At 41.4% G+C, this 23,059-nt stretch overlaps 1 long non-coding RNA gene across 1 annotated transcript; it reads right to left on the bottom strand.

The window, feature by feature from the left end:
* Positions 1-2,108: 2,108 nt before the first annotated feature.
* Positions 2,109-6,094, bottom strand: LOC127697179 (uncharacterized). Its single transcript, XR_007980415.1, has 3 exons — positions 6,000-6,094; positions 2,999-3,062; positions 2,109-2,210 (listed from the first exon to the last, which is right to left on the bottom strand). It is a non-coding gene; the product is annotated as an uncharacterized LOC127697179 (long non-coding RNA).
* Positions 6,095-23,059: the final 16,965 nt, after the last annotated feature.

Below are 23,059 nucleotides of genomic sequence, written 5' to 3'. Positions count from 1 at the left end.
CCCTCTACACAGACTTCAAGCTTCCGTTTCCTTTTCTTTGACAAACACATTGAGTTTTCTTCCAGCAAGTGCAGAGGAGGAGCAGAACCTACTCCTTTCTCTCTGAAAAGTTCAGGTCGATACTCACCCAGCTACTTCCTGGGAGACATAGCAGAGAAAATGGTGAATGTGTGAACTGTGAGGTCATTCTGTGGTCTCCTGAGATGCTTACAGGTCATGCATGTAGTCTGGAGTAGGGAGCCCTGCATGCTGATGAGGTGGCCTGACCTGAAGTAAGTTCAGGCAAGGAGCAGAACATTGGGATCCCCAATAGTTTGGCAAGTTTAGCTGTAGTCTACAAAGTTTCAGTGATGGATTCTAAGTGGGATCTTTGTAGAGAGCAAGACAAATTGTGGGAAGTAACTACAGATAAAGAGATATGGCAGAAAGCCAACACCCTCCTTCCTTCCATCCACTCGGATGCTCTAGCACTGAACAAGTGAGTGTGTGTGTGTGTGTGTACTTCAGCATTGAGTGTGTGTGTATGTACTCCAGCATTGAGTGTGTATGTATGTGTGTATACTCCAGCATCGAATGTATGTGTGTGTGCTCCAGCATTGAGTGTGTGTATGTGTATGTGTACTCCAGCATTGAGTGTGTGTGTGTGTGTGTGTAGCTTAAAACTGGCTTAAAATATAATGCTTTATCTATAAAAGGTTTAAAATATAATATTCTAAAATCATTTTATCAGAATGGATGACTTTATCAGAGAATTGTTGACTTTATCAGAGAATTGTAACCCGTCCCGCGGGTCAGTTATTCCAGGGTTCCGAAGGGGTGCTACCTGCGGGTCAAAAGGAGGGAGAGAAGGAGGGAGGCCAAGCACCAAGAATGATGAGCCAATCTGAGTTGTGTCAAAGCCTCGTTTAATGTTCTGGGGTACACAGGTTTTAAGGCTTTCAGGAGAGGCGTACCCCAAGGCAAGGACAAAGGAAGGAAGGGCAATTAGCAGTTTCAGCAGGAGGAGATAAGGGTCCTCCGGTGGAGACAACAGGTGTTTGCACAGGCCGGAGCCTGCCGCAGTTATCTCAGGACTTCCTTCCACCGCAATTACCGGAGTCGGCGGGTGATGATGCAGGCAGGATCATTCTGCAGTTATCTCGAGACAATGGCTAAACCAATGTCCACGGGAGAGGCTCTAGTTAATAGTTCTTATATTTTAGCAGCCACCACCTTAGGGCCATGAGTAAGCAATAGTCCGAATAGCTCAGGATGGCTTCCCACAGAGAATATTTCTAGTTAAAAGAAAAACATTCAGAAGTTAAAGTTTTAGAATTGTATGTGTACATGTGGGTGCGTGGGTGCACTGTGTGTGTGTGTGTGTGTGTGTGTGTGTGTGTGTGTGTGCCGTGCATGTATGTGGAGGTCAAGGATAACTTTCTAAAGTTGGTTCTCCTCATCTACAATGTGGGTTCCTGGAATTGAATTCAGGTAATCGGCCTAGCATTGGGTGCCCTTACACACACACTAAGCCATCTCAGCGGGGTAAGGCTGTAGGGTTTTAGGGTTTTTAAAGATTAGAGTTTCATCCTGTGATGTTTCATTTTATCTTAGTTTGATGGCCTGGGGAGCATGGATTAAACTTTTTTTCTTGAGTGTGTTAAGAGTGTCCATGAATGAGATTAGCACTGCGGAGTCAGTAAGATGCATGACGCCCTGACAGAATGACTGTCATCATCCTTTGAAAGGCTATAGAGGACAAAAGGTGGGAGGAAACAGGGATTTAGCCCTGTAGCTTCCTGACTGGCTGCTTGATGTGGAACACCTGATTTCCTTGCAAGCTCTCAGACTGGATTTCTACCATCAGATTCCCAGGTCAGAACTGAGCTACAGCACTGGCTTGGCTGGGTCACCATCTTGTAGACTGAGATTACAGGAGTTCTCAGCTTCCAAAGCCAATGTGTATGTATATTATATATGTATGTATATTATATATAGTAACTGCCCACAGTTACATCGAATGGGTTACTTGGAAGGGAAACTGGGGATGTATGAGAAGGCGGCAAAAAGAAATCGAGACCAAGACATTTCTGCTCAAGGTATCAAGGTTTAATGGAGAACTCCAAATATATAGGCAGAGGAAAACCCTTCCCCCAAAGGCTGGAAGCTTCTCAGCAGAATCAGTTCCGTTGCTCCACAGGTGGCTAGTGTTTCTCAGGAAACTGCAGGTCCTTGAAGAACAATGGGGCTTCACATTGGTCTGAGTGCGCTCCACCCTAGGTGGAGGGGTTATGGCTAACACAGGAGTTCCCACTCAAAGGCTGGGAGAGGAACTTTACCTTGGTCAACCTGGCACCCCAATAAGGCTTTCTACAATATATATATATATATATATATATATATATATATATATATATATATATATATATATATATATAGTATGTTGTTTGACTCTGGAGAGCCCTAATAGATACTACCTCTTTTAAAACTGAAAATATAATCTAGTTTAGAAGAAACTTTTTAAAGAAACCATTATTTTCCACAGTATCCTAACTTTGTCACAGCTTCCTAACTTTGTCACAGCTTGTTTTCACTTTTGTAAACATCCTCCAAATCTTTGCTTATAAGATGGTATGTGGACTGATCCAGCATCTGGCTCCATAGCCAGACAGGCTTGGGTTTGAAGCTCTATTCTTAACTTTAGAAATGATGCCACCCTTCCACAAACTGTTTAATAATCCTACACCATGATTTCTTCTAGAGCTGCAGAGTTAAACTGCAGGACCATATCACAGAGCTGTTAGGAAAACACAAGACCCTCGTGTTAGACGCCAGATGTGGTATTTGACATGCGGGAGCCATTTTACATTTGAAGCCTGTTAGAATTATTGTTTCTGGAAGAGAGCATGAGGTATTAGATGAAAATTCCAAATAGCAGCAACTAGTGAGGTACAGGAAGTACTTCTCTGAGTTCAAGATAGAGGATAATCTCAGAGATGTGATAAAGGGCTTCAGGTACCTTTCAGATAAATGTCATTCCTGGGCTTCTTCATAAGAAGGCACAACAAACTTGCAGCATACATCTGAAACAAAAGTGTACAGAAGACCAACCATCAGGAACTTTTAACAGTTTGTGGGAAAACTCTGCTAATTAAGGTCCACCATGGCCGGACAGCCTCTGGGCTCCTCATAATTTGGGAGACTCCCTTCATTAGTGGGGCTTCTCCTTCTCTGACCTTGTCTGGGGAATTCTAAGCCCCGACATACACCTCTATCCATGGAACGTCCCATAGCCTCAGTTAGGTTACAGGATCAATGTCCTGTCTCCTGATAAAACCTGCTCTGCTAGCACCTGAGATTCCTGAAATGCTTTGCTATGCTAATGAGGCATTTCAGGTGCCCTGAGTCCCCAGCCAATGACCTTCGCCCATCCTGGATGTTCCTACCCTCAGTCCCCCAAAACTTTATAACTTTATAAGCCTCAAATCACCCTAAGTAAAGTTGATCTACCTTCTGATCTGGTCCTGATGTGGAAATTCAATGTATATACTCACAGAGCTTCTGAACCCATCCACCCCCACCCCCACTTGATGTCTCTGCTTTCCAGGGCTCTTATAGACCAAATTGACTGATCATCCATGAGGGTCAGGAGACCCACACAGGTAAATTCAGCCAGATAGATTTTATGAATTAAGTGTTTAAAATCCCTGCTATAAAGATTTCAAACTTTTCTAAAAGATATTTCTTAAAGAAAAATATCAGTATAAAACAGGAAGAGAAGAATATAAATCGTAGCTGAAAATTGGAAGCAGAGTGAACATATGAACTTAACTTTTGGCCATACTTGGTTTTATTTCACAAAATCCACGTGGGGAGGGGCTTGGAGTCAACACCAAAACCACAAGGGTAAATACTGCAAGGACAATTTGACTATAAAACACCGGTGTAGCAGTATCCAATTAAATACTCAAATTCATCCCAGTGGCGGTAGAGTACTTGCTGCCCACCCCAATGTTCTGGGTTCCTGAATGAAAGACACACACACACACACACACACACACAGCCTTTTATTTTGATATGCCTAAAACAGCTCAATGGCTGGGCCTCTTCCTAACCTCCACATGGCTAATCCACCTCCCTCCAATATTTCTGAGTTATTACTTATTAAATTCTATATTCCATCTTTGGACCCAGTTAGGGGCTACTCCCTCCTGGCTCTTACATGGTGACTATGCTCTCAGTCCCACACCTTCTCAGGCATGACATCTCTACTCTCCTTCTCCCAGGAAGACAGGTCTCCTTTTCCTTCCTCCTTCCTCTCTGTCCCTACTCCAGCAATCATTAAAGTCCAGCCTTTGTCTGAACAGCCCAGCCATTAGCTACCGGCAACTTTATTTACCAATCAGAACCAACTTGAGGCAGAGTCCCTCAGTGCTGACATGCAGATTCTCAAGCAAACGATTTTGGGGACCCAAATTAACATAATATAAGCAGCATTGGGCCAAACCCACTACACACCTGTAAGATTCTCCTCTGTGGTGTGGATTTGTTCACTTCAATTTATCCTGTGGCAGTACTATGAATTTTTCAAGTCAGTAAATGACTCTGGGTATTGTATGTGAGTGGCAAACTGAGGAAACTGAAATGGCGGCTCCATGGTATAGTTAAAGGGAAGGTTTTTATAGTACATAAAAGAGAAAATATCCAGAGCAAAGTTGTTTGTTTGTTTGTTTGTTTGTTTGAGGCAGACTGGACATAACCAGGGCTATCTTTGGAAGAAAGGAGAATAAGGAAAGAGAATAGAGGAGAGAGAGAGAGAGAGAGAGAGAGAGAGAGAGAGAGAGAGAGAGAAAGAGAGAGAATAGCAGGGGCAGAAGGAAAAACCTTCCTGTAATAAAGAGAACAAAGGAGTATCTGGTATCTGGAAGGAGGGAAGCCAAAGCTTGTGTGAACTTTGAAACAAGTTACAAGTACTTGTGGGAAGGGACTGAGGGGGTCTGGCAGTCATCATGGGCTTTGGTGTGCAGCCACAGGTATGTGTCAGCGGAGCCATGTGTCCCTTCTGCCAGAGGTAGGAGAGATGACTCCAACTGGCCCATGGGAACTGGTTTCACAGGTTTCTGAGAAGCACTTGCTTTTCTCTAACCACCAGAAGTCCACTCCTACAGTCCAGGTTGAGCTGGGCCTAGACTAAAGTTTGGGGTGAGAAGGTGGGCCTCCCCTTTCTGAGCAGGGATGGGGTAACTTTTTGATGTGACATGTATCATCACAAGTAGATGTCTGGTAGTTATTCTATCCTTAAATAATATTTATAGTCAAGATGCCAGTGCTAGGGTAAAGGCCCTGCAAGAATTACCCCCTCGCTAAAGAGTGCCACAGGAAGAGAGGGTGCCTCAATGCACTATTCATTCCAGAAACAAATTTATGTTAGGTCCAAAGAAAACTTCAATTCCCCAAACTTGAAAAAGCAGTCCAACTTTCTCTGCCCTCACCTCTCTCTACCTCACAGGCTTCCTTTCTCCCCACCACCCATTCTCCATATAACCCTGCAGTTCTCACAGGGTTCTCTCTGCTCTGCTCCTGCTTCTCTTGGTGTATTTATCCTGTCTCCCCTGCTGGTCTCTCCTCTGCTGCAGATAGCCCTGGCCATGTCCAGTCTACTGCTTTCTACCTCTTCTCTGGACTTTTCCATATGCCTCTCCCCCTCCCCTCCCCTTCCCCCTTTCCCCTTCCTCTCCCCCTCCCCCCTCTCTTCTGTCCCCTCCCCCTCCCTCTTTCCCTCCCTCTCTCATCTACAATAAAAACCTTCCCCTTAACCATACATGGAATGTTCATGATGACAGCTTAGACAATTTGTAACCTGTATGCACACACATTTATGCTCATTTTCTTTAGCAAAACTCACATACAAAAAAAAAAAAAGCATTGCATACGATTGCTTAATCTTATGGAAAAATAAAACCAACTTCAAATAGTATTACGTGCAGAATTAGAGACATAGCTAGTTGGCAAGTACTTACCCAGCATTCACAAAGCCCTGAGTTTGATCCTCAACACCATATAATCTTGAGGTGGTGGAGTGCACTGACATCTGTAATCCCAGCTCTCTGGAGGTGGAGGCTGGAGAAACAGAAAGGCAAGATCTTTCTTGGATATATAAATAAAGGCTACTATGAGTTTATGAGACCCTGGCTCAAAAAGAAAAAAATAAGGATATTATGTGCATTATCTTTGTGGGGGGGAATGAAGATCATGAGATTGTATAAATATCAAGTTTTAGAAGACGTTCTTTATGCTAAAAACAGCAATGATCAAACTTAAATGCTCTCCTCAGCCTTGATATATTGAGAAAAATACTATGAGCAAATAACCAGAAACAGATCCCAACTCAAGAAATCTTTCTGGGAGTGAATTGATTAAGAAGCCTCAAGCCTTAAATGGTGATGAATGCCTATAATTCCAGAACTTGAGGTCAGAGGCAGGAGAATCATTGCAAGTTCTAGATCAGTCTGATCTACATAGAAAATTCCCAGACAGAGCTACATAATGAGATCTGTTTCAGAACATTACTTCCTTTCCAGGTTGGGAAAAATAACAACAACAACAACAACAACAACAACAACAGCAACAAAAAACCTTTTCTGTCTTATTGTTGTTAGGAAGGACGTCTCATTGTTCCCAAGTCTGATGACAGAACATAGATGAAGGCTACAAGAATGTTGAGTCCTTTACCTAGGTCCCTGTCATCTGCGGTATTAAACACCTGGAGGGCCAGCTATCCCTCTCAGTTTTTTTTCTCCAGTTAAGATTTTTGCCCAGACATTCCTTCTACATCCCAGATCATTTCTTTCTCCTGGAATGTACTGTCAAACACTAGGAAAGCCATATTCTGCCACAGGAGGCTGGATAAAAATCAAGCAATCATATTGTATGGTGGTTGGAATAGGATTGGTCCCCATAGACTCATGTGTTTGACTGGCCTTGTTGTTGGAAGTATGCCACTGTGGAGGAGGGCTTTGAGGTCGCACATGCATTCAAGCCATGCCCAGTGTGGCTCACAGCCTTCTGTTGACTGAAGTTCAAGATGTGGAACTCACAGATCCTTCTGTAGCACCATGTCTGCCTTCACACTGCCATGTTTTCCGCCATGACTAGAATGGACTAAACTGAAACCATAAGCCACCTTTAATGTTTAAATTAAATTAAATGTTTTCCTTTATAAGAGTTGCCGTGATCATGTTGTCTCTTCACAGTAATAGAAACACTAAGACACAAAATGGAGTCCTGAAAATATAAGGATATTGTAAAATGCTAGGTCTTTGCTCACACGTACTAGGACATAGGGTTAAAAGAACATGGGAACTCTGCAGTCATGCGACCCAGCTTTCCTCCTGGCCTTGCACTGGGTCTAACTCTTACTACCTCCAGTTCACAGTTGAGCAAACTGAGGCTTACAGAGTTAAATAACTTACCTGACATCATACAATAAATAAATAATGGAGTCAGCACTGTGATACAAACTCCTTCATCTCCTACCAAACTGACCTAGGCTACATGCTGTTTAGCAAAAGCATTATCAGGGACTTTGAGAAGGCCAGTTAAGGAGCCCAGAGTAAGAAAATAGCTGTGAATCCATGTATTTGTTCTAAGACAACCCTTTCTGGACTCTGGGCTTCAAGTACGAATCTATTTATCATTGGAGACCTTTTAACTTCTTTTAGTCTATCCTAGCTTTTTGGGAAGTACTTTAAGCTGTCTCTCACCTCTTCTTTCTTCTTTGCCTAGCCTAATTCTTTGAAAAACCTCTCAGGCAATGTTTTGCCACTGGCCAAAGACTGGAATTGATGCCTAGTTGATTGTGTTTTACAAAGTTATCCTGGGCCATACACATAGCCCTGCTCTCTTTGCCCTGGGTTACATGTCAAGGCCCCATAGACCCTGCTACATTTAATGCTTATTTTTTAGAATCCTTACTTGGGGTCTTTGATATAGCTTTAATTCTTCCTCAGATGATCAATGTATGTGAAAAATATACACTGTCACTCAAAGTACAGAAGGTCCAAATTTATGCTCATTATAATGAAAATTTTACACTACTAAAGTTTCAATTTTAGAGATCAAAGGAGCCAACAAACCATGCAGACAACTATAAATTAGAAGCACAGGGACTTGTGTGAGCCAGGGTAAGTCATAGTGCTGCTGAGATTGCTTTCTTATCTATAAAACAGTGCAATGGTGCACATGTTGTCTCACGAAGAAGATGCTCAGAACCCAACTCAAGACCAAAGCAATTGTTCCCAAATGCTGTGCATATTACTGACTGACAGTTGTTAGCCCAGTCATTCTCCAGAATGCCTTCAAGTAGTTCTTCACTGAGATCAGCCCTGGTCTAGAAACCGGTCAAATGGCAGATAAAGCAATGTAGACGTCTAGTCCTCTTGAGTTGGAGCAGACATACAAAGTCAGACTTCTGGTGGTGAACAGAAACCTTTGCTGCAACTAAATCCAAAACCCGACTTCTACTCAGCCTTCCTTCTTACCTCGCAGGCAGTGATTGCTTTTCCAGCAATTCCCCAATAGACTCCCTGCAAACTGTCATGTCCAAAAGAAACCCCAGACAAATGGTTAACTTTGATGCCTGTTAACACACATCACTCTGGCCTCAGGCTCTCTTGGTATAGAAAGTACCTGATACAAAGTCTAAGATGATGACATCCTGTCTCCTCTCAGTTCTTCTCACCCCACCCCATACCCCAAACCTCACCAGGCCAGATACTTCCCTTTCCCCAGCTTCTCATTCCTATGTAACCCAGATGTTTGAGCTGTGAGTGTTCTTAGCTCTTGGTCCCCTTTGTTCTCTTGGTCTGTTGCTCCCTTCCCCATTCCCTTCTCTTGGTTCTCCTCTCTCCCTCTCCTCTCCCTCTCTCTTCTCTTGGCCTGGTTCAGTGTGCTGGCCACGTTCAGTGTACTACTTTGTCTCCCTGCTCTGGACTCTTTCAGATGCCTCTGGCTGGTTTCTTTAATCAAATCTTCTCCTTAAGCATACCTTAGAACAGTCATGTTCTCATTTCATTCAAGGAAAAAAACAAAACTCCATTCCAGAGTCTGTTGTTTAAAAGCCTGTCTGAAGAGATCTCACATAATTTGAGGGTAGGGGTATTAAACCAACAGCATATATAATATATCATTTGGTTGCTAGTTTCTTTGTCTTTGTTTTTGGTGGATTCATGGCAAGGAGAGTCTTTTTTTCCCCACACCAGATCAAAACACTCAAGAGAGGAGCCAAAAAGGACTGTTGAAATAGCAGGGTCATAAGGAAAAGTGAATAGCTGGGGCTAGGGTTGGGAGGGTAGAGCTTCTGAGCTGGAGAAGTTTACAGCATGGGGAGGAGGTGAGAAGAACTAGGTATTTGAGATAGTGCAGGAGTCTGGAAACCAACACATGCTTTGGTATGCTAATAGGCACCACAGATAGCCACTCATCCAATGAAAAGGGAATGGGATCCTTTGTTAGAGGGGACCCAGCTTCTCGAGTTTCTGAGGAATGTTGACTTTTGTTCAACCACCAGAACTTGGGGGAGTGGAGTTTCCTTTGGACCTGACTTTGCTTTAGAAAAATTATTTTGGCACAGTGATAAGAGGATTTACATAAAACTAAAATCTGGGAGAAATAAGGGTTTCCCATTATCTATACCAGAAGAATTAATGTCTTAATTCAAAAAGTGCCCATTGGATGGAAGAGGCTGTCCACAAGAGAGTTATTTAGTATGTAGACTTGGCAGGTGTACACAAAGGAGCACAGTAAAGAAACTAGACACAATCACTCCGAGGTATGGTTAAGGCAAAAGCTCTTATTGTATGTAAGAGGGAGAAAATAATCAGAGGCAGACAGAAGAGACTAGAGCAGAGAAAGAAAGAAAGAAATAGAACATGGCTAGCAGACTGGACATTGCCAGGGCTATGTACAAGAGAGGGATGAAGAGTAGGAGAAAGAGAATAGAGAGAGCATAAAGAATAAAGGGAGCATACAGAACAGAGAGCATCAAGAAAGAAGCAGGAGCAGAGCATACAGAAAACATGGTGAGAATAGCAAGGAGGGAGGGAAAGGTCAGAACTCTACTGGGGGGCTTTGAAATGTATAACAAATACCTGTGAATAGGGGAACCTGGATATTCTGATAGATGCTAATGGTATATGTTAATTAAAGAACCATGTGCACCAGGCAGTGGTGGCACACACCTTTAATCCCAGCACTTGGGAGGCAGAGGCAGAGGCAGGTGGATTTCTGAGTTCGAGGCCAGCCTGGTGTACAGAGTGAGTTCCAGGACAGCCAGGACTACACAGAGAAACCCTGTCTTGAAAACAAACAAACAAAAAACCAACCAAACAAACAAACAAAAGAACCATGTGTTCCTTTTGCCAGAGGTAAGGGAAATGACTCTTTTTGGCTGATGGGAACAAGCTTTGAAAGATTCTCTGGAATGGTGGCTTTTATCCAACCATCAGAAATTCTCCCAGTACAGGTTGAGCTCATGTTTAAATATTTGAACTGCCTCTAGGAGTTTGTGGAATTGAAGATTCTTTTGGACCTGACAGTAGAAATTGATGTTTATTTGAATGTTGGACATAAGGGACAATAATCTAAATATTATGACCTTTAACTGTGAGGTTTAGTCTTCTTTGAACTTAAGTGCAGAAGTAGAGAAAACTTTGGGGAATAATTGGGAGCAAGGAGTATAAGGTTAGTTGTAAGTGTGAGCTATGTTTAGTTGAAATATTTACAGTTCATCTAGATGGACAATTCCAGGAAATATTTGAGTATATAGACTGACTTTAAGAGAATAATCTAAAAGTAAAACTCAAAAAAAAAAATCTTAGAATTCACCATTTTTAGCTCTCCCACCTCCCTCTAAAAAAGGCTAGACTTAGAGGCTAACACCTTTAGGGGACTTACCATGAAGTAAGTTTTTGCAAAGATATGACCAGAAACCTCTTGGGTTGAAGCCAGTGCACCCAACTCCTGATTAAGTTCCTTTTTTATTCTCTCTCCTTTTTTTTTCTGTTTATCTTTGTGCTTCCCCGATGTAACAATAAATGACATAGAATGTTGCTAAACGTGTTTGTTGAACATACTGATTCTATGTATTCTTTGGGGGGTAAGGTTGGTCCGTTCTATAAACATCATCTGACATTATATTTTAGAGGCATCTTGGAAGTCATCAGACTCAGGGAAATCCAATTTAGCCACCAAGATTTGCATTTTACCTCCCTCCACTTCCTCTAAGCAAAACCTGTTGCTCAGGTCACAACCATGGGAAGGTTTTGTGCTAAATCCTCTGATACAATTGCGAAGACCAATCAAAGCAAAAAAAAATTTTTTTTTGGCTTTTTGGCTTTGGTTTTTTTTTTTTTTTTGAGACAGGGTTTCTCTGTGTAGCCCTGGCTGTCCTGGAACTCACTCTGTAGACCAGGCTGGTCTTGAACTCAGAAATTCACCTGCCTCTGCCTCCCAAAGTGCTGGGATTACAGGCGTGTGCCACCACCGCCCGGCTTGCAAAAAATCTTAAAAGGAATGATTTGGGTATACAACTCATGTAATCAATTATCTTGTTTTACACTTGGAGGAACTTGAGCTCTTATCTTGAGTTAGACACTTTAAAGTCCTGAATGAGGAAGAAAGAAAGTAGCAGTCTGGAACAAAAGATAAAGCATTTGTTAAGCCTCTTACTGTATGCTTGACCTTGTGTTGCATGGTTTAGTGTAATTTTCTCTCTTAATATCCATAGAAATCTCACCTACATGTTTTTCACACAAGGAAAGTTTATTTTTCCTAGAGTTCTACAATTAGTAAATGGTCATTTTGGAACATAAACCCAAAATTTTCTGACTCCAGAGCTCATGCCTTAGCTTCTATGCCATAGAGTCTATGGTATGCAACCTCTAGAGGTTTCTTGTACCATTCCAAGCATTAGGTATAAACCTGGAGATCAAAGTACCAGTGCTGCTGCTTTCTCTAGAAGCTAGTGTACCTGCCCGTCTTGTCATTCTATCAAGGCCTGTAAAGTTCTAGGATTTAAGAGAATACGGGAGATTCTTTTGATGCAGGGGATAACCAGTGTTACATCAGTAAAAGCAGGAATTATCCTTGATCTACAGTGTCAAGGTTACACTGTAGATCTACACTGATCTACACTGATCTACAGTGTTACTCTGCTGGTAACTAGTCAAATGGCCTTGGGAAAGCCTCTTCTCTGTCATGGTTTTCCAAGATTGAAGAAAATATAAGAGAAATGTAAATTTTGTGGGCTTCCCTGTTGATTTCCCAAGGCTCTCTGCAATACTTCTTTGTCACATCATAGGGAGAAAGAGTCAATGTGTGAAGGAAAGTGAGTCTCTTCTAAGAAATGTATCTTGGCTTTGGAGAACAATTGCTTTGAGTCTTAACAAATGAGTAAGAGCTTATTGGATCAGTGATGAGGAGGAGGGGATTCCAGGAAGTGCAAAAGCTTGAACAAAGGCACAGGGTATTTCTGAAGAGTTGCAAATACAGAAAAGTTGCAGCATTTGGTGAAGAGGAGGGCCTAAGCTAGAAATGAGAAAGGAGAAATCCACAGAAACCAAGTCATGCAAGGTGCTGTTGGAAGCGTAGGCTCTTGAAGGAGCTCATCTCTCAAGGTTTCAAGCATGACTGTGATCAGCAAACTTCTGCTTTAGGAAGGTCCTTCTGCTCCATGTCCCTGCTCTTAGTCACAGATGGCAAGGCTGAGAGAGGAGCTCTTAAAGTCCTGCTCTTTGGAAGGGAAAGAGATGGTCAGAGCTACAACACCACCAGTTTATAGCCCTTGTCTGTTGCTACTTGTGGTGGTTAATCTTGACTGTCATCTTGATGGGAATCCGGAATCAACCAACCCTCTGGGTCAATATCTGGGGCATCTTCAGAAAATAAAAACAGAAAGAAAATGTGTAGAATAAAAAAGTCTGAGCTTATGTCCAGGTTTGAAAACACAGCAAATCCTGAGTTCAAAATCCCACCAATCCCTGATCTTGAAATCCCACCAATTCCTGGCCTCACCCCAAGATCAGGACTTGAAACCCCACAAATCCTGGAAATCCCTATCTAAGAAAATTCTTCCCCTCAAGAAATCTTATATAAATCCTGCCTCCAGCTCAGTTCCCTGCTGTTTCTCAAAGGAGCAGAGGTAGCCACACCCTTGTGTCTTTCCCAATAAGTCTCTTGTATGAGGTTTGTTGTGACTTGGTGGTGTTCCTTGGCTCCCACCTGCCAGGACACTTTCCCCTTCTGAGTGGTAACACTTACAAAAAGACCCTTCCCTTGAGTGGGTGGAACCTTCCAGTGTGTGGTTCAAATGTTTAAAAGTTCAATAATAATAATAATAATAAAATCCTGGTGCATGCCAACTTGCCTGGCACTGCTTCTTGCCGGTGTCTATTCTCCTAGTTGCTTTCACTGCCCTCCACTAATACCTGAGTCCAGCTTCATCAGCCTTCCAATACAGGCAGAAGACATGGGCAATCCAGGATGTCAGTAAGAGGTTGGGACTGCTGAGGTGCCCAGCCTCACTGGTTCTCAGCTGCTGGTTCTCAGCCTCCCCAGACTGCAGACTGCCATTGCTCCACCTTTAAGACATTCTATGATATGTGTACATTCCAGACAATCCTGCTGCCATACTATTCTTTCCTTTCCCTCTCTTCTTTCCTCTACTAATTCCAGCCCCGAAGATCCTTTCCCTACAGAGGAAGAATCCTCCCATGTTATCCAGGTGGCACCTGACTGGAAATCTTTTGCCTGCACCTCTTGAACAGCTGAGATCACAGACTCAGAACAGTTTTACAATCCTGGGGAGGGGGGCAAGGAGTCACAGCTGCTGGGAGCTTGTGCTTTAGGAACTTAGAATGGGCGACTGGCACAAAATGAGAGTTTTCCTTAGCTGTCACAATATATACTATTTCAGTAAAGAATGACAGGAATGGTGAAGCTGACTTAGGAGTTTACCTCTGATGCCTCCTGTTTTGGACTAAGAAGAAACATCTCTACTGCTGAGTTAAGGCTCAGTCTTGGTATTGGCCTCATAACTAATAAGGAAAAAGATTGCAATTTTGAAGCAGGACTGGTTATGGGTTTGGTACAAAGGGTGGGGCTTGATGATTGGAATACCTCCACTTGGAAATAAGAACGTTTCAGTTACCACCGGAGAGAGCACCAACTAGCTTTTCAGTTTCTGGTTTTCACTGTATGTATGGGTACTTCTCTGTGAAGACTGCACAGGGAACTTGCATCTGGGATCTTAAGAAGAGCTTCTATTGTAAGGACCTTCTCCACTGCCAACATAAATTTCTTTGGAAAATACATCACTGCTGTAAACTCAGGGATCCTGATAGTGTCCTGAAAGCCAGTGTCACTGTGAGGAGCTTTGTGGAATTTTTCTGGCACCAGAATCTGGCCAGGGAAATGTCCAGATCCCATTAGCATGTTTATCTGCATATCCTGCCTTCCTTTATGCTTTCTTTTATTCAAGAAAAACTGTCTTATCATTTCCTCTTTTATACTCTTGACAGAAGGTTCTCAGTTCTCTTTGTCTTAATTCCTTTCTGATTCAAGGTGTGAAGATGAAAAGTATCTGAAAGAGGGTATTTGAGGTTAAAACCCTTAATAGATACTCAGACTAAAGAATTCCTGTGCATGTCATATCACCGGTGGCCTCGTTGACATACCAGGTCACAGTGGACCTTATAGGCTAAAACAGGAAAGCTTCAGAAAGGCCAAGAGGGATTTTATTCATACAAACTGACCTTTGTTTTCTCATGGAAGGGATATCTCTGATTAGAAAATTTAGATCAATAAACTTTATCCAAGTAAGACTCCAAATTGTGAATTCCTGACATTTTAGTTGGTTGTTTTAAAAAATACTTATGGTTGAATAGATGGATGGATGGATGGATGGATGGATGGATGGATGGATGGGATGGATGGATGATGGATGGATGGATGGATGGGTGAATGGATGGATGGATGGATGATGGATGGATGATAGATGATAGATGGATGATGGATGGATAGATGGGTGAATGGATGGATGGATGGGTGGATGGATGGATGGATGATGGATGGATGATGGATGGATGGATGAATGATGGATGAATGGATCTGTGTGTGCACTAGCCCTGGTGTACAGGGTAGTCAGAAAGCAATTTCTGGGAGTCAGTGTTCACCTTTTGACATGTTACTGTGTCCTGGGGATCAAATGCAGGTCATTAGATTTGATGTCAAGCACCTTTTTACCCTCTGGGCCTAAGTTAACATTTTAAAACTTGTAAAAGACCCAGCACTTGGGAGTCAGAGGCAGGCAGATTTCTGAGTTCAAGGCCAGCCTGGTCTACAGAGTGAGCTCAAGGACAGCCAGGGCTACACAGAGAAACCCTGTCTTGAAAAATCAAAACAAAAACAAAAACAAAAACAAAAAACAAAAACAAAAACAAAGAAAACCAAAGGAAAAAACTTGTAAAAGAAATATTCAAAAGAAATACTCATAAGAGTAGCTCTCTCGGGTGTGGAGAAAGAGGAACACTCCTCCACTGCTGGTGGGGTTGCAAATTGGTACAACCACTCTGGAAAGCAGTCTGGCGGTTCCTCCGAAAACTGGGCACCTCACTTCCAGAAGATCCTGCTATACCACTCCTGGGCATATACCCAGAAGACTCCCCACCATGTAATAAGGATACATGTTCTACTATGTTCATAGCAGCCCTATTTATAATTGCCAGATGCTGGAAAGAACCCAGGTATCCCTCAACAGAAGAGTGGATGCAAAAAATGTGGTATATCTACACAATGGAGTACTATTCAGCCATTAGAAACAATGAATTCATGAAATTCTTAGGCAAATGGATGGAGCTAGAGAATATCATACTAAGTGAGGTAACCCAGACTCAAAAGGTGAATCATGGTATGCACTCACTAATAAGTGGATATTAACCTAGAAAACTGGAATACCCAAAACATAATCCACACATCAAATGAGGTACAAGAAGAACGGAGGAGTGGCCCCTGGTTCTGGAAAGACTCAGTGAAACAATAAAACCAGAACGGGGAAGTGGGAAGGGGTGGGTGGGAGGACAGGGGAAGAGAAGGGGGCTTGCGGGACTTTCGGGGAGTGGGGGGGCTAGAAAAGGGAAATCATTTGAAATGTAAATAAATTATATCGAATAAAAAAAAAAGAGTAGCTCTCTCTCTACCAATTACCTTGAAATAGGGAGAGACACAAATTTAAAGGCTGTAGGGCTACTGTCAGCTTTCTGCCTTTTCACAGAGCTGTTTCTTAAGTCATTCTCAATGTTTGGGTCTTTGAAATGTAAATTTTCTAAGTGTCATACCTTCAGAAGTGCGATTTTGGAACAAAGATTACTAAGCAACAATATGGAGGAAGTGATCAGATCACTAGTCTAACCTTAAAAAACTGACAAATACCTTCAAAGAACACCTAATACCAATACTCTTCAAACTATTCCACAAAATAGAAATAGATGGAACACTATCCAATTTGTTTTATGAAGCCACAAGTACTATGATACCTAAACCACACAAAGACACAACAAAGAAAGAGAACTTTAGACCAATTTCCTCTATGACTATCAATGTAAAAATACTCAATAAAGTTCTTGCCAACTGAATCCAAGAACGCATCAAAACGATCATCCACCATGATCAAGTAGGCTTCATCCCAGGGATGCAAGGATGGCTCAATATGTGGAAAACCATCAATGTAATCCACTATATAAACAAACTCAAAGAAAAAAAAAACATGATCAATTCATTAGATGCTGAGAAAGCATTTGACAAAAGCCAACAGCCCTTCATGATAAAAGTCTTGGAAAGATCAGGAATTCTGGTACATACCTAAACATAGTAAAAAGCAATATACAGTAAACCAGTAGCCAACATCAAACTAAATGGAGAGAAACTTGAAGCAACCCCACTAAAATCAGGGACTAGGCAAGGCTGTCCACTTTCTCCCAACCTGTTTAATATAGTACTCAAAGTCCTAGCCAAAGCAATTAGACAACAAAAGGAGGTCAAAGATATACAAATTGGAAAGGAAGAAATCAAAATATCACTATTTGCAGATGATATGGTCGTATACTTAAGCAACCCCAAAACTTCCACCAGAGAACTCCTAAAGCTGATAAACAACTTAAGCAAAGTGGCTGGATATAAAATTAACTCAAACAAATCAGTAGCCTTCCTCTACTCAAAGGATAAACAAGCTGAGAAAAAAATTATGGAAATGACACCCTTCACAATAGTCACAAATAATATTACATACCTTGGTGTGACTCTAACCAAGCAAGTGAAAGATCTGTATGACAAGAACTTCAAACCTCTGAAGAAAGAAATCGAAGAAGATCTCAGAAGATGAAAAGATCTCCCATGCTCATGGATTGGCAGGCTTAATACAGTAAAAATGGCCATCTTGCCAAAACAATCTACAGATTCAATGAGATTCCCATCAAAATTCCAAATCAATTCTTCATGGAGTTAGAGCAATTTCCAAATTTAGCTGGAATAACAAAAAACCCAGGATAGCAAAAACTATTCTCAACAATAAAAGAACTTCTGGCAGAATCACCATCCCTGACCTCAAGCTATACTACAGAGCAATACTGTTAAAAAAAAACTGGTATTGGCACAGTGACAGACAGGTAGAACAATGGAATAGAATTGAAGACCCTGAAATGAACTTTCACACCTATGGTCACTTGATCTTTGACAAAGGAGCTAAAACCATCCAGTGGAAAAAGAGACAACATTTTCAACAAATGGTGCTGGGTCAACTGGCAATCAACACGTAGAAGGATGCAAATCGATCCATTCTTATCTCCCTGTACAAAGCTCAAGTCCAAGTGAATCAAGGACATCTACATAAACCCAGATACACTGAATCTAATAGAAGAGAAAGTGGGGAAGAACCTGGAGCACATGGGCACGGGGAAAATTTCCCAAATAGAACACCAATAGCTTATGCTCTAAGATCAAGAATTGACAAATGTGACCTCATAAAATTGCAAAGCTTTTGTAAAGCAAAGGACACTGTCAATAGAACAAAGTGGCAACCAACAGATTGGGAAAAGATCTTTACCAATCCTACATCTAATAGAGGGCTAATATCCAATAAATACAAAGAACTCAAGAAGTTAGACTCCAGAGAAATAAATCTATTAAAAAATGGGATACAGAGTTAAACAAAGAATTCTCAACTGAGGAATACCAGATGTCTGAGAAACATAAAGAAATGTTCAACATCCTTAATTATCAGGGGTTGATGCAAATCAAAACAACCCTGAGATTCCACCTCACACCAGTCAGAATGGTCAAGATCAAAAACTCAGGGGACAATAAATGCTAGAGAGGGTGTGGAGAAAGAGGAACACTTCTCCATTGCTGTTGGGATTGAAAGCTGGTAAAACCACTCTGGAAACCAATTTGGCAGTTCCTCAGAAAATTGGACGTAGCAAAACTTGAGGACCCAGCTATACTACTCCTGGGCATATACCCAGAAGATGCTCCAACATGTAATAAGGACACATGCTCCACTATGTTCATAGAAGCCTTATTTATAAAAGCCAGAAGCTGGAAAGAACCCAGATGTCCCTCAACAGAGGAATGGATACAGAAAATGTGGTACATTTACACTATGGAGTACTACACAGCTATTAAAAATAATGAATTCATGAAATTCTTAGGCAAATGGATGGAGCTAGAAAAATAACATTCTGAATGAGGTAACCCAATCACAAAAGAACACACATGGTATGCACTTAATGATAGGTAAATATTAGCCCAAAAGCTCAGAATACCCAAGATACAACTCACAGACCACTTGAAGCTCAAGAAGGAAGACCAAAGTGTGGATACTTTGATCCTTCTTAGAAGGTGGGTCAAAATACTCATGGTTCACAGTCAACCAATAGACTGAGTATAGGGTCCCCAATGGAGCCACTAGAGAAAGGACTCAAGGAGCTGAAGAGGTTTTCAACCCTGCAGGAGGAACAATAATATGTACCAACCAGTACCCCCAGAGCTCCCGGGGACTAAACCACCAACCAAAGAATACACATGGAGGGACCCATGGCTTCAGCTAAAGATGTAGCAGAAGATTTCAGACATCAATGAGAGAAGAAGCCATTGGTCCTGTGAAAGCTCGATTTCCCAGCATGGGGGAATGCACGTTAGGAAATTGAGGAGGAGGGGGCTAACAGGGGGAGGGGGGATAGGAGGTTTTCAGAGGGGTAACAAGGAAAAGAGATACCATTTGAAATGTAGATAAAGCAAATATCTAATTTTTCTAAAAGTGGAAGAAAAAAAAAAAAAAGAAAAAAACCCTGACAAATGATGAACCTAAATGAAAGCTATAAAACCTTGGGATTTTATCTATTCTTGGGTGGGATCTGACTGTGTACACATGTATGTTATAAATTATGTCTACATGGGTTCATATTTGTATATTGTTTGCATGCTACAAGGTTGGTTTATAGATAAATATTCATGCATATTAAAACTGTAAAATCATTCAAAATGCCTTTAAGCTCATCCGACTCAGGTAAAGCTGTGACAGATAAGCTAATTTAATTAGTGAATCTGCCAAAGCAGAAATGTCTCCAAGACTACTAACATATCTTTTACCCGTGTTTATATCTGTGAAATATTTAAGATATAAGGCCTATCGCCTTCTATGTTTTTTTTAAGACTGTCTTTATCCCTTTATTTGTATATGTCTTATAGATGAATTTCTTTTTTTTATTAATTATTTTTTATTCGATATATTCGTTTTTTTTTGATATATTTTTATTTACATTTCAAATGATTTCCCCTTTTCTAGCCCCCCACTCCCCAAAAGTCCCATAAGCCCCCTTCTCTCCCCCTGTCCTCCCACCCACTCCTTCCCAAACCATTTCATTTTATCAAGAATATTGGTAATTTTATTTAAGCTCAGGAATTTTATAATGTTCTTTCAAGTTTTAATTTATAGAAGAAAAAAGGTAGAGAGGAGCTTTAAGTAGAAGGATGATATTTAAAAGTTACACATGAGAAAACAATTTTTTTTAGAAAGAATTCTAAATAGGAACGGACATACTTTCGGGGTGAGAAAAGAATTCACATGCTAAAATAAGGTGGTTTTCTTCTTACTTTAAATTTTTTTTTGAAAATTTTTATACATGGGTACTATGTTTGCACCATTTCCAACCCCTCCTTCACGCCTCCCAACTCCTCCCTGGTGAATGGGAAAAAAAGAAAAAGAAAGGAAAGGAAAGAAAAAAACAAACAAACTATGACCTCTCCTAGCTGTGAGAAGAAGGTTTATGGAAGAGCACAGCCAGATGCAGGGACATCTGGGAGAGTCTAGAGTGGACACGAGCAGACAGAATTGGGCCATGTGAGGAAAGGAATGAAGAGTAAGAGGAAGGGAGGGAGAGAAAGAGGAACCAGCATGTCCAAAGGTACAAAGAGAATCAGTAACTAAAGAGGTTAGACTGTATTTGGAAAGTTCAGGGTAGGGGACAGGGCATGCCAGTCAGGAGGCTCTGTAACTGGTAGGGACTGAGGGATGCTGGGAGAACCTGACTCAAGGTCTGCTTTGGTATGGTAAGTAGGCATCTCAGCCATTTGTCCCAGGTTTAAAGCCTAACACCTAGTTTCCTCCAATCTTTCTTGGAAATTCATAACCTCTTTTTCTTTAATCATTGTTGTTACATATGTGTGTATAACATGCACATCTGTATATACAATATATATAATACATATACATACACATGCACATACATATACATATATATCTTTCTGAGTCCATTCAGTATTGATCATAGGTACATCACAGTGAGTTCAAAGTCAGCTTGGGATAAATAGTGAGACCTTGTCTCAAGAATAAAATTTAAAAGAAAAATATGTTATATGTTTTAGCTTTTTCTTTTACATTATCACTGAGTGTGATGGTCTGAAGAGGAGTGGCCTTTATAGACAAATGTGTTTGAACACTTAAAGAATAGGGAGTGGCACTATTAGGAGGTGTGGTCTTGTTGGAGGAAGCGTGTCACTGTGGAGGTGGGTTTTGAAGTTTCATATATGCTTGAGCCACACCTAGTGAGACAGTCTCCTTCTGCTGCCTGCAGATCAAGATGTACCAGTCTCAGATCCTTCTCCAGTATCATGTCTGCCTACATGCTGCCATGTTTCCCATAATGACCACAATGAACCAAAACCTTTGAATTACAAGCCAGTCTCAATTAAGTATTTTCCTTTACAAGAGTTGCCGTGGTCATGGTGTCTCTTCACAGCAATAGAAAACCTAAGGCCAATTCTTTGAGGTTATTACATTTTATAATATATACATAGACGCCTGCAATTAGAAGTGCCTGCACTTAAGGGCTTAATATCCTAAGGATCTGAACTTTGTTGAATTAGAGATGTATAGGGTTAAGGCATTAAAAGCAAATAGTATTGTCTTTTATTCAACACACATTATATATATATATAAACTTAAGTACATAAAATAACTTTTAAAAATCCTTTGACATTTCTGTCATTGTATTTGGTACAATTAAGGTTAAAAAATGGTTTTGTCACTCCAGTTTCTAAAACCATTTGCATTAATTAAATAAGTACTTTCTGGCTGTATAGGAAAGCTGGTTGAGCATGAGCCACAGAGTTAGCCAGAAAGCAGAAAGTACAGGGATTACCAATGTATATCACCGTGACCAGTTTTTAAATGGTGTGGACAGAATCCACAGCTTTGTGCACACTAGGCAAGTACTGGTTTGCAACAGTTTCCTCTGGAATTGAAACATTCCATCCTTCAGGGAGGCTCCTTAAACAGGGAGGTAAGCAACTCAGAGTAGTTCCAGGAAGTTCCTGAAACTGACCAAATTCACTATGTCCTCCTTGCTAGAGTAAAGCAATAAAAGCTGAGGTTCTCTCTTAGAGGAGTAGAGCTAATTGGGGAGGGGGGAGACTCAAACAAGCCAAGCTACAAAATAAGCCTCTTGAGATCATATCATCCCCCTGGAAGAAACAACCTTAGAGGTTCCTGGAAGAGATTTAGACCAACTGAATGCTTTGGAAAGGACATTCTCCAACCTGTTGAACTGTCTGCAGATTGTTTACTGTGCTTCAGATTCCCAGTGTTTGTAAACTGTCACCCATGATGGAATGGACTTTATCTTTAAGTCGTTTCTGGTCCTATAAGTAACCTCTCACCCATATTCCTATAACACCAAGCTGTACTTTGGTGGTATCTGTACTTTGGTCTGTTGAGGGATCCCCATCTATGGTGAGTAGATACGTCTATTTGCATCTCTCCAGGGAAAGCCTTGTATGGCCTGATTCTCTTAGACAGCTCCCAAATAATGACTCAGAAACTTAATATTATTTATGAAAACATAGGTATGATAGTTGGACACCCCCTAGCTAGCTCTGGCCTGTCTAATTCTATTTCACATCCTGCCACTTGGCCGTTACCTCTCACTCAGTCCAGGGACCTGTTCCTTCTACTTCTGTGTCATGCTGGAAAATCCTCCACACCTAATTCTTCCCACAGTTCCTATTTCTTCTCAGAAGTCTTGCCTTTCCTCTCCTGCCTCAGCTATTGGCCATCATATCTTTATTAAACCAATCAAAAGATGAGGGAGGTATATGCTTATAAAATACTGAGGCAGGTGATGAATGACAACATGAAAATCCAGCCAGCACCCAGCTCTCTGCTGTTACAGTTTTGAATAATACAAAGACAACCTTTACACAGCACACAAAAAGATCACCCCAATGATCTTGCCACACAACAGCTCTACTAACAGAGCCACTTTCTCCTTCATGCTAGGGACACTGTGTGACTAGCTGTCTCTCCTTCTTACCATTTCAGCTAGAGGTGTTTCTGCCACCCTCCCTTCCTCACCATGAACCTGAGAGCCAAAATGCACCTCTCCCCCTTAAATTGGTGTGATGGTTCCTATATGATTGGCCCAGAGAGTGACCCTATTAGGAGGTGTGGCCTTGTTGGAGTAGGTGTGTCACT

The sequence above is a fragment of the Apodemus sylvaticus genome, chromosome 12 (genome assembly GCF_947179515.1).
Source record: "Apodemus sylvaticus chromosome 12, mApoSyl1.1, whole genome shotgun sequence".
In the NCBI taxonomy this organism is placed as follows: Eukaryota; Metazoa; Chordata; class Mammalia; order Rodentia; family Muridae; genus Apodemus; species Apodemus sylvaticus.
The sequence above is the reverse complement of the archived record's forward strand: the minus strand, read 5'-3'. Positions and strand labels throughout refer to the sequence as shown.